The 14,852-nt window shown below is 44.2% G+C and overlaps 1 protein-coding gene and 1 non-coding gene across 9 annotated transcripts in view; both read right to left on the reverse strand.

Moving 5' to 3' along the window:
• Nucleotides 1-14,852, reverse strand: part of Pde8b (phosphodiesterase 8B) — a 232,890-nt gene that overhangs the window by 136,036 nt on the left and 82,002 nt on the right.
• Nucleotides 4,083-4,189, reverse strand: LOC120101137 (U6 spliceosomal RNA). The gene has a single exon (XR_015678432.1). It is a non-coding gene; the product is annotated as a U6 spliceosomal RNA (small nuclear RNA).

Raw genomic sequence — 14,852 nt, forward strand, 5'->3', positions numbered from 1 at the left:
CACACATCTTATCCCTGGGCCATCTCTCCATCCCACCTCTCATATTTAATCTTCGCATGATTAATTTAGTACAAAGGATAACTAAACTTCCCACTTGTTTCCATTCAGGGTATAAGTATATCCGTTGACATTCTACCCAACTCTGTCATTTTAAAGCATCTTTTGGTGTGTTCACAGAATGGGTTAATTGCTTCAAGTGAGTTTTCTGGTCTCTTGGAGCTATTTTGTCTCTGTTGGGTTGTTTAAATGAAACTTAGCATTTTAAGAAACATCACAGAAGTGCTTCCACTTGCAATATGAAGAACAGAGATCCTCACAATTCCTCACAACTTGTCAAGCCTGACTAAGGCTGTGGGCGGATCTTCACAGGTTCACAGGAGTAGGGAGAACCGGCATAGCAACTGAAGTATTAAGAACCAATCCACAACTTCTTGAGTCTTTAGTAGTATTTTAGCTGAGTCACAAGATGTTTATCGTCCTCACACAGGCTCACCTACTGAAGAGGACTACCCTTGAAGCTGAGCCCAAGGCCCTCTGTACAGCCTCATCTACATCAGCTGATGGCCGTTTGGGATCTATATCCTCACGGGCACAATGGAATGTCTTTCTCTTAAAAACCAACAATAAATTAATATGCCCAAAGCTTAATGACATTGAGAAAGGGAAAATGACAGGAAAATTGCCCCCTATTTTATACAGAAAGAAGAAGAAGGGATGAGGGCTACCAGCATGAATAACTGATAGGAAGACTGACTCCACCCCATGGACAGTGGTGCCTCACGAGAAGAGATTTACAGTGGTCCTTTAGCGTCTCAGTGCTTTCAAATTATTTAAGCAGGTCAACAGACCACAAAGTTGCATCTGGTTGCCAAATCAATCTCTGTCTCTCTGTCTTTTTTCTTGTCTGTCTGTCTCCGTCTGCCTCTCTATCTCTTTCTCTCTCTGGCTTAGGTATAGTTTCCCCTGGGGCAATTAGGTCTACAACTACTAAAATTGATGTTTTGATCAAATATTTAAGCCGTAGATATCTGATTGTGTTATCGAAAATTCCATTTTTCCACTTATGATTTCTGGCTATGTCTTTTCTAATTACTCATAATAATCAATGAAAACATTTGCTGAGTTTGAAATCACACTCCTCCCCTCAGTTTTCAAGTAACTGCAAAGCACCATGCCTCAGAAGAATAGAGGTCCCCTCTGTGCTGCTATGCGTCTGTGCACTTAGCAGGGGACTGGGCACAGCTCCCTGTACCACTGTAAAACCTATGCCTGGAGCCCTGTGTCATTCCTCAGGGCCTTCAAGGACCCCAAGATCCTGAGATGTCCCAGATACTTGACAAATGTTTGTGGACTGTATGAAGGGCAGTCAGACGAAGCATGGGGAACACATGAGCTCAGAGATGGACAGGTCTGCCATTCCAGGTCTGTCATAGCCAGCTGGGCGGCCATGAATAGAATGGTTAACCTTCATGAACCTTGATTTATTTACCTGTAAAATAAGCATTAAAAACTTCCTATTTCATGGGGCTTTGAGGGTGCTTAACTGAGGTTCCTAACACAAACACACACATACACACACACACACACACACACACACACACACACACACACACACACCAGCGCTCATTAAGTGGTAGTTCTTCTTTCTTGTAGGTACTGAAATTTTACTATAAATTTGGAAACACCCGGTAAAAGCACCATGTCCTTTACAACACGTGTATAAAAATCAATGTTTATTTTTATAAACTCTTTTGTTCTCCCAGAATGCCTTTTGTCTTTCCTGTCAAACCCAGACTCAACTATTCAGCACTCACTCTGGTCTGCAGTTCATAGAGCATACAGTAAGTATCCTGTGAGGTTTCCTGTTAACTTTAGCCAGGACATCTCTCCTCCTAGGCTGTCAGATCCCTAAAGGACAAAAGTAACTTCTAGTTCAGCACTGCACCCTTAAAAGCATTAATTTCCCCTTCTCTCCAGGTGACAGATATCTGGTGAACTTTAAAAAGACTAAATCAATAAATTTATTGTCTTTTCCCATAGGTAGAATAACATAATAAGCTATTACATGCCTGTTTAAGAAATTGATTTTGAACTAAATTACAAATGGAATTAGCAGGATAGGAGCAAAGACTCAGAGGTATAAAATAGCTATTAAAAATGGTCAAATTAGGCTCCAGAGCCTCTGAAATATATGTAAATGTGCTCAGCGTGCAGAACGCTGATCACGGGGCCTTAGAGCTTCAACACAGCACAAGGTCACATCTGAAGTCTCCCAGATGTCATGTAATCAGCCACGGCAAACACAAAGAATTCCTAAAGGTGAGGTGACTTTAGATGAGCCTGTTAAGTGGTCATCTTTTGTTTTCTACGATTGATCAAAGCACATGAGGGAGCACAGCCATTTCAACCCATCCTATGTCATACACATCAAGACAAGCATGCTTTATGCCTTATGCACGCACAGTACAAGTACACTAGAGACACAAGATTCTACTCGTACTCTTTCCAACAGAGGAAGCTTAGGCAGCCATTCCAGTATGATTCTTCCCGGAACCCATGTTGAACCGTGCCATGTTCCCTCTCTATTATGTGTTCCTGCATCTTTCAACCCTGTGTAATAAGCCACTTCTAGGGGATAACATAAGTTGGTACACTTACTACTCTGTGCCAGGCACAAATGCTTCAAAGGCTGTTGAAGGTCAGCTTTGACATCTAACAGGTCAACTGAGGAAATCTCGAGTATAGAGTCAGCGGTCGGGGTCAGTGCTGATGGCAACCAATGGATGCCCTGCTGATAGGAAGGCAATTAGAAGGCGAAAGGGAGGAGGGGGATGGTGATGATGGCACCAGGTGTGGGCCTCTACTGATGGCACCAGGTGTGAGTGTCTACTGATGGCACCAGGTGTGAGTGTCTACTGATGGCACCAGGTGTGGGCCTCTACTGATGGCACCAGGTGTGGGCCTCTACTGATGGCACCAGGTGTGAGTGTCTACTGATGGCACCAGGTGTGAGTGTCTACTGATGGCACCAGGTGTGGGCCTCTACTGATGGCACCAGGTGTGATTCTCTACTGACGGTAGCAGGTAACTGGAAAAGAAAAAGAGACCAGCGCTGGTGACAACCGGCTCAGGCTGCTACTGATAGTGGTTAGCTGGGCTGCCACTGATGGTGGCCAATGATTAGAGGAATCGATCAGCAGAATTTTCTCTGAGGAAATAGGGCTGACACTCCCTATGACCTGTAAGAAACTTTGAACTCTTTAAACTCTTAAGTGGCTGGTAAGGAAGAAAAGGAGAGAAATCATGTAGGCACATACACACACTGGATGAAGCAAAACAAGCTCCAACCATCTTTTTTTTTTCCTTTTTTTTCTCTCCATTTTTATTAAATTGGGTGTTTCTTATTTACATTTCTTTTTTTTTTATTAACTTGAGTATTTCTTATATACATTTCGAGTGTTATTCCCTTTCCCGGTTTCCGGGCAAACATCCCCCTCACCCCTCCCCTTCTCTATGGGTGTTCCCCTCCCCATCCTCCCCCACTTGTCGCCCTCCCCGCAACAATCTAGTTCACTGGGGGTTCAGTCTTAGCAGGACCCAGGGCTTCCCCTTCCACTGGTGCTCTTACTAGGATATTCATTGCTACCTATGAGGTCAGAGTCCAGGGTCAGTCCATGTATAGTCTTTAGGTAGTGGCTTAGTCCCTGGAAGCTCTGGTTGGTTGGCACTGTTGTACATATGGGGTCTCGAGCCCCTTCAAGCTCTTCCAGTTCTTTCTCTGATTCCTTCAACAGGGGTCCTATTCTCAGTTCAGTGGTTTGCTGCTGGCATTCGCCTCTGTGTTTGCTGTATTCTGGCTGTGTCTCTCAGGAGAGATCTACATCCGGCTCCTGTCAGCCTGCACTTCTTTGCTTCATCCATCTTGTCTAATTGGATGGCTGTATATGCATGGGCCACATGTGGGGCAGGCTCTGAATGGGTGTTCCTTCTGTGTCTGTTTTAATCTTTGCCTCTCTATTCCCTGCCAAGGGTATTCTTGTTCCCCTTTTAAAGAAGGAGTGAAGCATTCACATTTTGATCATAAAAATATGGAACGCTTCACGAATTTGCGTGTCATCCTTGCGCAGGGGCCATGCTAATCTTCTCTGTATCGTTCCAATTTTAGTATATGTGCTGCCGAAGCGAGCACTCTTATTTACATTTCGAATGTTATTCCCTTTCCTGGTTTCCAGGCCAACATCCCCCTAGCCCCTCCCCCTCCCCTTCAATATAGGTGTTCCCCTCCCCATCCTACCCCCATTACCGCCCTCCCCCCAACAATCCCATTCACTGGAGGTTCAATCTTGGCAGGACCAAGGGCTTGCCCTTCCACTAGTGCCCTATTCATTGCTACCTATGCAGTTGGAGTCCAAGGTCAGTCCATGTATAGTCTTTGGGTAGTGGCTTAGTCCCTGGAAGCTCTGGTTGGTTGGCATTGTTGTTCATATGGGGTCTCGAGCCCCTTCAAGCTCTTTCAGTCCTTTCTCTGATTCCTTCAATGGGGGTCCTGTTCTCAGTTCAGTGGTTTGCTGCTGGCATTCACCTATGTATTTGCCATATTCTGGCTGTGTCTTTCAGGAGAGATCTATATCTCGTTCCTGTCAGCCTGCACTTCTTTGCTTCATCCATCTTATCTAGTTTGGTGGCTGTATATGTATGGGCCACATGTGGGGCAGACTCTGAATGGGAGTTCCTTCATCCTCTGTTCTAAACTTTGCCTCCCTATTCCCTCCCAAGAGTATTCTTGTTGCCCTTTTAAAGGAGTGAAGCATTCGCATTTTGGTCATCCTTCTTGTGCTCCACTATGTTCATAGCAGCCTTATTTATAATAGCCAGAAGCTGGAAACAACTTAGATGCCCTTCAACAGAGGAATGGATACAGAAAATGTGGTACATTTACACAATGGAATACTACTCAGCTATCAAAAACAGTGACTTTATGAAATTCATAGGCAAATGGATGGAACTAGAAAATACCATCCTGAGTGAGGTAACCCAATCACAGAAAAACACACATGGTATGCACTCACTGATAAGTGGATATTAGCCCAAATGCTCGAATTACCCTAGATGCACAGAACACATGAAACTCAAGAAGCTCCAACCATCTTACACACACACACACACACACACACACACACACACACACACACACACATTTGGTAGATGGAGCAAAACTCTAACCATTTTACATTTACACACACACATAGGTATATTTATATAGTTGGTGAATGAAAAGAAACTCCAACAACTTTATTTTTTTATCTTAGCCTTTTTATATCTCCTAAAACAAAATTCTCTACATAAGAGAAAGAATTACCACATTTAAAAACCGATAAGATCTAACACAAGAGGGAGTTACAGCAGGATTGTTGATTGTGAGTTCAAAGCATTAGTTTTATCGCTTTCATTCCATAAGCTCATTATAAGTTCAGAGCAATAGTTATATATGTTCACGGCCTTACTTTATCATGGTGCATACCTGTGGCCTTGTCCTTGGATCTCACCTAGAATGAATATTGTCTTTGATCACTAATTTGTTCCAAGCTTATTCTTCGTCCTAGTGCAGTGTGTGGACCTGTAACATATAGAAGTTCCCTGTGCTCCTTCTCATTGCAGCCTTTACTTGTGTTCTATGAGGAGGTGGCACACTCTGTTCTCGATTCTAACTTTATTATATATTTCTGGAAAGACAACTTAAACCATCCCCTTAAACTTTCTATCAGTTACTCTCTAACTTCCTAAAATTATTTGAATCAAATCAGGAAGTCTATAAAATCATTAATTCATCTAAACATCATTAATCCATGAAAGTTCGTCTTCATATTGATCTGTAGTAAATTTGACCTGTAGGGTGGGCTAACTCCCAGGGATCAATCATAACCGATCACAGGCAGAAAAGGGTCTGTCAGACACGCTGTCAGAACAATGAGGAATCCAGCAATAGCAAGCATGAGAAGGCACATCAGCAGCAAGAGCAAACCTGGGACAAAGCCCCTAGGGCCACGCCTTTCCTGGGTTCATCCATCACAGACATACAAAGCAGTGGGCCATCTCCAGGAAGCTCACTTGTCTACTGCAGTTCCTCCTGCATGGCGTCTGCCAAAAGGCCATTTATTACTCACAACACAACAACCTGGGATGGAGGTAGGTGCATAAGGAAGGAGCCCAAACAAGATTGTGGATGGTTTCTCAGAAGAGACAACCCTGTCAGCAGGTGTTTGAAAGGTTAGGTCACACATCGATGGAAGCATGTGTACCTAATACTCTGAGCTATAAAACAGGGCCCGGTCAAGGGCTGCAATTCCTCAATACAGGTCAGCAACTGTGGCTGGACATTCTCAGGACAAGTAATTGAGACCATTAGAAAAGCCAGAGTCAACTGGGATTACCTGGGCATTCATTCTGGAAAACACAATCATACATCTTTCCCACAGCCATCACCTAAATTAGCCACAAGCTGGGATTTAACAGATGTCTTCACCTTCCAGAAACTTTCTAGTGACGCACCCCATCCTATTTCTCTGGGTGTGGTTTTACTTCTGCCTCCAGCCTCTGCCCTCACCTGACAGCCCGATAATCAAGGACAGCAGAGATCTAGGCAAGGGTTCTGAGACAGTTCTGTGTAGCTGTCACCTGGATCCAGTTCCTGTCAAAAAGCCTAGCTCAGACAATCTGAGTGGTGCCAAGAGTTGACGTTTCTAACAGGCTCCCAAAGACTGGAGGTGGAGCTCTAAAGGGTATAGCTCAGTGGCAGAGTACTTACCTAACAGGCCCCCAAGTGGTGCTAAAAGGTCTGAGGACCACCCCTTAGTGTCGAGGTTCTACCACAGACTCTTCCAGTAACACTGACTATGCTCTCCTTACACACTCCACCTGAATAACCTCTACTAAGTCCTGGGTTTCTCACCCTCTGAATGGGAAGCAGATGCTATGAACATGTCCTTTCAGGACAACCTTGTGTCTGGTGGACCTTTTGGACATGGTGGCTGTCACTGGGAGTAGAGGACATCTTTGGGAGTGTGCAGGCAGAGACATTTCTGCTCCTCCCTTCCCCTCTACCCCTTCTTGTTTTCATTCCCTTTTCTCTGCTCCCAGATCATGCTCATGCAAGTGCTCCTACACGTACTAATATTTCTTAAACATTCTTTTTTTACCTTAGAAAATATTTCTCTCCCTCTCCCTAAAGAATTAACTACCCCTGTAACTTCAATCGGTATCTTTTTCGTCTCACAGCGGAACTTAAAATGTGAAAGATGCCTACTGTTACACCCCCTGGATGCTCCCACCACCAACTCCATAACTCTTTATCTTTAGGGAGTTCACCCCCACCAATGAATGGGAACCATGTGCCCAACTAGCCACCATTGACTCTCCAAGAGAAACTGACTTTCTCCAATAGCCTGCCATTTTCTCTGACTTGTGACAAGGTCTGACAAGGGCAGAGCCTGACCATTTGAATGCAGCTATAACACATCCCCTAGCAACACAGACTCCCTTTATCAGGGGTTTTGTCATGTGGTCCATGACTCCATCACTTCACAGGTTCTGCTAATAGACTCATCCCCAAGGGCTGATGTAATTCCTGGGCAAATGGTAAAGGTAAGCCTATGATCTGCACTGGAATAAATAAGTAATGCTTTCAAGAGAATCTCAACCCTGCCAAACTCCCTGTCTGGGTGATATAATAAGATTGGCCGGGAGCTAGTGAGGACTCCAGAGAAAGCCTAGATTTGAGTCCCACCAATAGAGGCAAGACTCAGAAGGTATGTGTCTCTGACTGCATCCTTCTCCTATCACATGTGGAGCATGAGCTCTGACTGGCTCCTTCTTCTAGCACATCTGGAGTACGAGCTCTGATTGGCTCTTCTTCTAACACATCTGGAGTGTGAGCCAGTTCTAACAGAAGTTTATGATCATCCATGCACTTGTGTGCCCTGGGCATCTCATCCGTCAGGAAGATCAGCTAAGTGTGAAATCCAAAAGTTCTAGGATTCCCCATCCAAGTATTCTCATAATATCCACTCTCCTAGGAGACAGGGGGCTCGGTGCTTGGGGCACCGTGTGGAGATGGGTATGAAGATTAAGGGTAACACAGTAGGAAATGGGACACTAAAGACAAAAAAAAGAGTAAGTGATGTTATTTAATGGCTGTGACAGTTGCCAACCCTTTGCCAAACTTGCTCTCCCACTCCTGATAACCAGCCACCCTTCTGCTGATTGCTTTTGTAACCTGGTGAATAAGGATAATTGCTACGTTAATTCAACACATAAACACATACTGTTCTGAAAGAAAATCTCTTCCAGGAATCTGCCCATCCATGTGTGTGTGTCAGGAAACATCCAATTTGAATCTCTCTCTAAACAGTTTCCCAAGCATCATATAGACACTGGCCTCACCTGAACCCTTCCTTCTGACTGTTCCTGTAAGTGATCTCCCGGTAAGCCTCTCCTACAGGATAAGGAGCCTTGAGAAAGTTGACTTAATTATGCCCATTGTCTGGAGATTGGGTCAACATGAGACACGAGAAAGAAGCATGGATCAGGCTCCAAATCTGGGGTGCTGCAAGAGTGCTGGTGCCCACCACTGCCACTGACGCAGGGGAGTAGCCATGAACTCAGAAACGAAGCAGGTCTTTGATTCACATTTTTAAATTTTTTTTTACAATATCATACGTGAAGACCATGCATAGTGACCCTTCTCACCCCCATCTCCTCAGAAGTCTCCCCCATATGGCCATGCCTATTTGAATTGTTTTGTGAACCACAGAGGTTACCAGAGCCATACTCAGTGACCATGGGTTTAGAGCCTGGTGGGTATAGGCATGTGTATAGATCTAATGGCAGCCATTCTCTCTCACAGAAGCTATCAAAAGTCTGTAGTTTAGAGGTAAAGGCTAGGGCCCTGTCACCTAACTTGACTAACTGTCTTGTGTGGGCCCAGTGTAATAATTACGGTGGGTCTGAGTCAGTTGTGGCTATACCTGTGCCTAGTGTGGAGAATGGCATTCTGTGGCCCTTTACATCATCCTCTGTCTCTCACATGCCTTCTGCCCTGTGTTCTACAATGTTCCCTCAGCCTTTGAGGGGTGGTACACATGCCTTGGTGGGCCCACTGCCTTTGCCGACTCCCTGTATCCTGGCAGACGCCAGTTTGCACTCGGTACCTTTCGCTGTGCTTTTGTCTAAGGCTGTACGCACAGGTACTGCAAGGGAGCTCGCTGCTGTGTTCTTGCTATTTTTAAGAATATACCAGCCCTAAGTGAGAAGCAGTGAGTGATTCACTCAAATGATCAGCAAATAAATCCGAATGAGGGGAAATGTTCCAGGTGGGCTTAAAGGACACAGCGTGATCAAACACTGCCAACTTTTAGAATCTCATGACAAGCACACAATCGGGATGTCTGTCTTGGATCAAGAGCTGTGGAGTGAGTTTTGTTCTTTTTTGGGGTTGTTTTGTTTGGTTTTTTTTTTCTTTCCAAAGCTCAACTCAGCACCACATGATAATCATCATTTGTCAAGTGAACTTCTTCAGAGAATACAGATCCAAGGAATTTAAAAGGCCCATGGTTTATCCTGGTGATCATGTCCCTACAAACATAAGGCATTAATAAGGATAAGAAAGAGATACTGACAGTCCTCATTATTCAAGCCAGGTACATTTGGTGATGTCATAAGGCCAAGGAAGAGTTCAGGTGAGGGCGATGTCTTTAGTGAGCCAATTGTTTTCTACACAGTGACTGAGAACCTCTTTAGTTAGAAATGCAAGTAAGGTATTTCCGAAACACGGAAGCCATGTGTCCATTCCTTGAAGAGATCTTACAGAACAATATGCATATTTACAGGTCGAATTGGCTGACGGCTTATTCTTACATCAAAGTCTCTTCAAAATCTGAATTATTATATACTGAATCCTCGCTCATTGAGACATTATAGGAGAGTGTTGTTGCAAGCCTCTGGTCATATTTTCTCCACGATCAATATGTTAACTTGGTTTTATGCTTGCTTTTGTTTGAAGAACTCATCCAATATTACTGATAGATCAACACTGAACTCAACGCCAACAGCACTGGAGCCTGCTCTTGCAGAGTGCCCCAGCATTGGTATTTTCCCTGAAGGTCCGCCATGGCCTTCTTGCACGTAGAAGGGAAGATGGTATTTTACGCTTGCATTTGGGCCCATTTTAGACATGATGTCAGCAACAAGGAGCATAGATACAGGGGGGAAATGGCACTAAATAGACTGAGAAAAGGACAGTTATTTTTGTTAGGAGAGCTGAAACAAGAAGCCTTGTCCGGGAATGTTTGCCTGAGACAACACAAAAGTTTCTCGGTTCCACCCGTGCCCACAAACCACTGCAAAGCACTGCAGTGTTTGTCTTGGGATTACAAATGGCCACCTACAAGCACCAGAGCTAAAACCTTGCAAATGAAAGTTATTGAGTAAGTTCTCAAATATAGAGAGTAGAAAACAATGAAGGCAGGAACTACGCTGCCCTTGCAGTCTAGACAATGCCCCACAGCAGGACAACAGGCATGCTAGGACCCCCAAGAGATGATGCTGTCCCACAGTGGGACACCCATGGGTGCTAGGACCCCCAAGAGATGATGCTGTCCCACAGTGGGACACCCATGGGTGCTAGGACACCCGAAATCGATGCTGCCCCACAGCAGGGAACCCATGGATGCTCAGGCCTTCCAGAGAGGATGCTGTTCCTCCGCAGGGTGCCCATGGATGCCATGACCCCCTAGAGATGATGTTGTCCCACAGTGGGACACCCATGGATGCTTGGACATTCCCCCCAGGCCAAACCCATCAGATTTAAGTGATCAGCCTTTCCTTCCTGAGTGGTGGCATCAAATAGATTTGAGCTGAGTTCTTCTAAGGATACAGGACCACAGAACTTCTTCACAATGGGGACGTCACCAAAGAGTACTTCAAATGTGAGACATGAACAATTAAAAAATTGACTCATCTACAGAAGTGTCTCAGTGGAACCCATTATCTTATATGCTCTGCTTCTAATTTTAAAAACTTTAAAAATAAGTATACAACTAGTCTTTAGAACAGTAATAACTACTTACATTGTGACAAATATGAACGTCATCTCCTCTTTTAATATACTCAGCTGTTACTTCTTAGCACTTAGCTCTGCTCATCTCAAACCTCCTCCTGCTTCCTCCTCCTCCTGCTACTCCGAGTGGGCTCTACTCCCTAGCACTTCAAAGTAAACTGGTTTCCAGGTATACACACTTGATTCATGCCTCAAGTAATCTGGAAGGGTTCACTCACACTTAGGATGGTCATTCCCCTGTATTAAAATAGATGGTAAGAACTAGTATTGGCTAAGACATGGTACAGCTGCTTTACAAAGTGGCCTAATTCCTCAAAAGCTTAAATACTGGTATATATACCCAGGAGAAAAGGAAACAGAAGCTTATGCATGAACGGTTATGGAAGCATTATTCAGAACAGTCAACATGTGGAAACATCCCACAGGTCCACCAAACGCCAAGAATACAAAGGAAATGTGGTGTGTGTGCACAGAATGGAGTATGACCTCTTCCACCAGGGGAGGAGGTACCAACATGCTCCGAAGGGAAGGAGTCTTGAAAACATGCTAAGTGAAAGAAGCCAAACACTAAAGGCTACATTCTACATGTGTCCATTGTATGACGTGCTCAGAACAGACAAATCCCAGAGGGAGAAAGTAGGCTTGTGGCTTTCTTGGACTGGGTGATAGTGACAGGAGAAATGGGTAGCAATGGCTAGCGTAAGACATGGGCTATGTGGAGTGGAGAACGGTCGAACAACTCTGGGAAGATATTAAAGACCGTCACATTCCACCCTTTAAATGGGTGAATTGTACACATAGATGGATTATATCTCAATAAAGCTTCCACAGAAAGCAAGGAATAAATTAGTAATTTCCATCAGGAATTTCGCCGTCTGGTCCCTTTATAGAACATCAAATTCCTGCTGCTCACAGCAACCAGCAATGATCTGATGAGACTGCTTCGATTTCAACAGATCAAACCACACAAGCCAATAACTGCGTCTTCTGATGGGCAGGGATGGGAGCAGGTCCTGTAATTTAGTCCTTCATAGAGAAAGACTAAGTTTATTTTCTCTGAATTAGTAGAATCTGTAACAGCATGTGAGAAAAGCTTGTGGCATAGAGCTGAGTACCAAAGGGTGGAAACCTTTACTCACCTGAGTAGGATCCAATGGCCAAAGGTTTCTATTAACTGAGAGATGTTCCAAGAAGCAGCGTAAGATACCAGAGAGATTGTTTAACCCCTTGTAAGGTCAGACAGAAGTTTACATTGCCCTTAACTCCTTAGAGCGCTCTGTTCTCTGGCAAAGCAGCACTCTGCCTTGACTAGTGTCTGCCTCTTCAACCCTCTCATCTGCTGTGGGTCACTCGGGCACTTCAGGACCCACAGTCACTTTGTCTTGTCTACTTCGGTATCGTGCTCTTATCTCAGCAAGATTTTGCAACTGCACCTATGTATACACACAAGCACACACAGCACACACGTACACATACATGTGCACTTGCATGCATGCACAGACACATGCGCATACACACATGCACATGCGCATGCGTGCACACACACAATACAGGTCAACTTGGCCAATTTCTATGGAATGGTCATCAGTCTCCAGAACAGCCTTTTGGGGTTACTAAAAATATGATCAGAACAAACAGGAAGTCTTCAGCTGAGGCTCTTCTGGGTTACGTTAAATGCAGTGAGAACTAGGGAATCGTTGACCTGGTGAAATCACTTGGGTACATTTAAACGAAAGGCCCAGCTTCCCACATGTGTACAAAGCAGGTCCTTGGGTCATGTAGCTGCAGAATAGACTTTAGGAGGAAGTATGTCTCCTCTGAGTCCAGCTGTCTTGGAATTCTTGGTAGGAGCACTCCTGATGATACCCAAGGGACATCGAATATAGCAAAAATCAATGCAAAAGCAATTCCAAAAATGCATTAAAAATATAACCCAGACACAAAATTAAATAGGATCCAACTCATGCTGCTTGCAAATACTGAATAAGACATTGGATGCACATACCTGATAGAGATGTGTTAATATACAACAGGTAGATATTACGCGAGCTACATATTGCTAGTCCTCGTCTTTCTGCCCTCACATGATCACACATTTATAGAGGCGTTCTGTCTCTGACATAGGCTCGTTCTTTAGTATTTCAGTCATTGTACAAACCGAGAAGGGTACTTGCTTTCCCCTCCCAATTCCTTTTTGTAAACAATATTGATTGTGCCTAATATCCACAAGGAAGGACTGTAGACAATCTATTCAAATAAAAAAGAACACGCTAAGAACATGCAGCACCTCCTCTGTGAGACCCTTGTTTTATCTTCCAGTTCCAGTCCTCAGCACTCTTTTTTTTTCCTCCCCAGACCCTCACTAGCCCCACCCACATTCTCCTCTTCAGGATTTCTATCCTAACAGGTCACCAGACAGTCATGAAACAGATCATCACCAGGGACACCCCAGAAGTGAATACAACTCTGCTTCTTGGCATTCTCCTATTTCTTAAAGGTATTTTTCATTTGGAAAAAAAAAAGTAGCCCGATTATATTTTTTTCAGTCATCAAAGGTGCAGAGAAAAGAAACAGAAAACAGGAAGCTGTCAACAGCCAGCAGGGCTACTCCCCCTCCCCACTCAATGGCGTCAGGGACGAAACTGATGTGCCTTGGGAAGCCAGCATGGCTGCTGGAGGAACAGCCACAGCCACAGGACTTCAAGACGGGAGAGGGCCCAGCCAGACTTCTGGATATAGACACAGCTTTCTCCCACTGGACACCCCAACAAGGGCCATTCCTGAAACCCTCTAAGGCATCTGCTGGTACTGTGGTGTACACCATAGAAGCAGGCAGCCTGAGAAAGAGGGTTATTGGGCAATGAACAGGGAGGCCGCTAGATTCTACTCATAGCAGCGGGGACAGTTAGTGGCAGCTAAATGACACTTGTTTGTTGAAACGTTTGTGATTGATTAATAACAAAATGTCAGACCACAGAAGAATGCAGAGAAATGAAATGTCTCCCACCGTCCTTCTAACCTCCAGACAGTACTGGCCCGTGGTTAGTTTGTCTAGGTTGCCATGACTTCATACTCTACATTTTACTTCTGCACGATAAAAAGTTCACATCGGTCCTCAGGGGATGGACCTCCTCTCCAGGTCCCTTTCCTTCTCTATAGAAGAGACATTCTGCACCGTCCAGTCACCCCCTGACCCGCAGGAAGGCCAGAGGAGCTGGAGCCTGCTCCTGGCACTTTCATGAGAGAAAGCTAACAAGATGGATTCTGGTTTGTTTGTTTGTTGTTTTGTTTCATTTTGAAGTCACTGGTCTTTATAAAAACCTTCTCACTTTCATACTTCTGGAACTGTAAAAGCAACGGAAGATAAACCGTTTTCAAACAGCTTTTACAAAACGATCTCTCCACAACCCACAGAAAGGTAGTCCTCATCAATAGTTCCTTCCTAATCTGTTTCTCCATCTTTAATCACCATGAGAACAATCATACTTTCATGTTTTAATCACTTTTCTAATAAAGAAAACAGGGAACTTTGGGAAAACGGCCCAATTATTGAGTTAAGTGAGCCTCAGTAAAAATCGTCAATAGAAAAACATGGTGATATATCTACTTTCTATTGTGAAATTAGCTATTCACAACTTCACAATAAAATTCAAATTCAATTTCTTCAAGATTGACATTTATAGGTGTTCTTAGTAATACCTATTTACCAATTCTTTAAGTTACACGTATGAACATTGTG

The sequence above is a fragment of the Rattus norvegicus genome, chromosome 2, assembly GCF_021556685.1.
Source record: "Rattus norvegicus strain SHRSP/BbbUtx chromosome 2, alternate assembly SHRSP_T2T, whole genome shotgun sequence".
NCBI classification, from domain to species: Eukaryota; Metazoa; Chordata; class Mammalia; order Rodentia; family Muridae; genus Rattus; species Rattus norvegicus.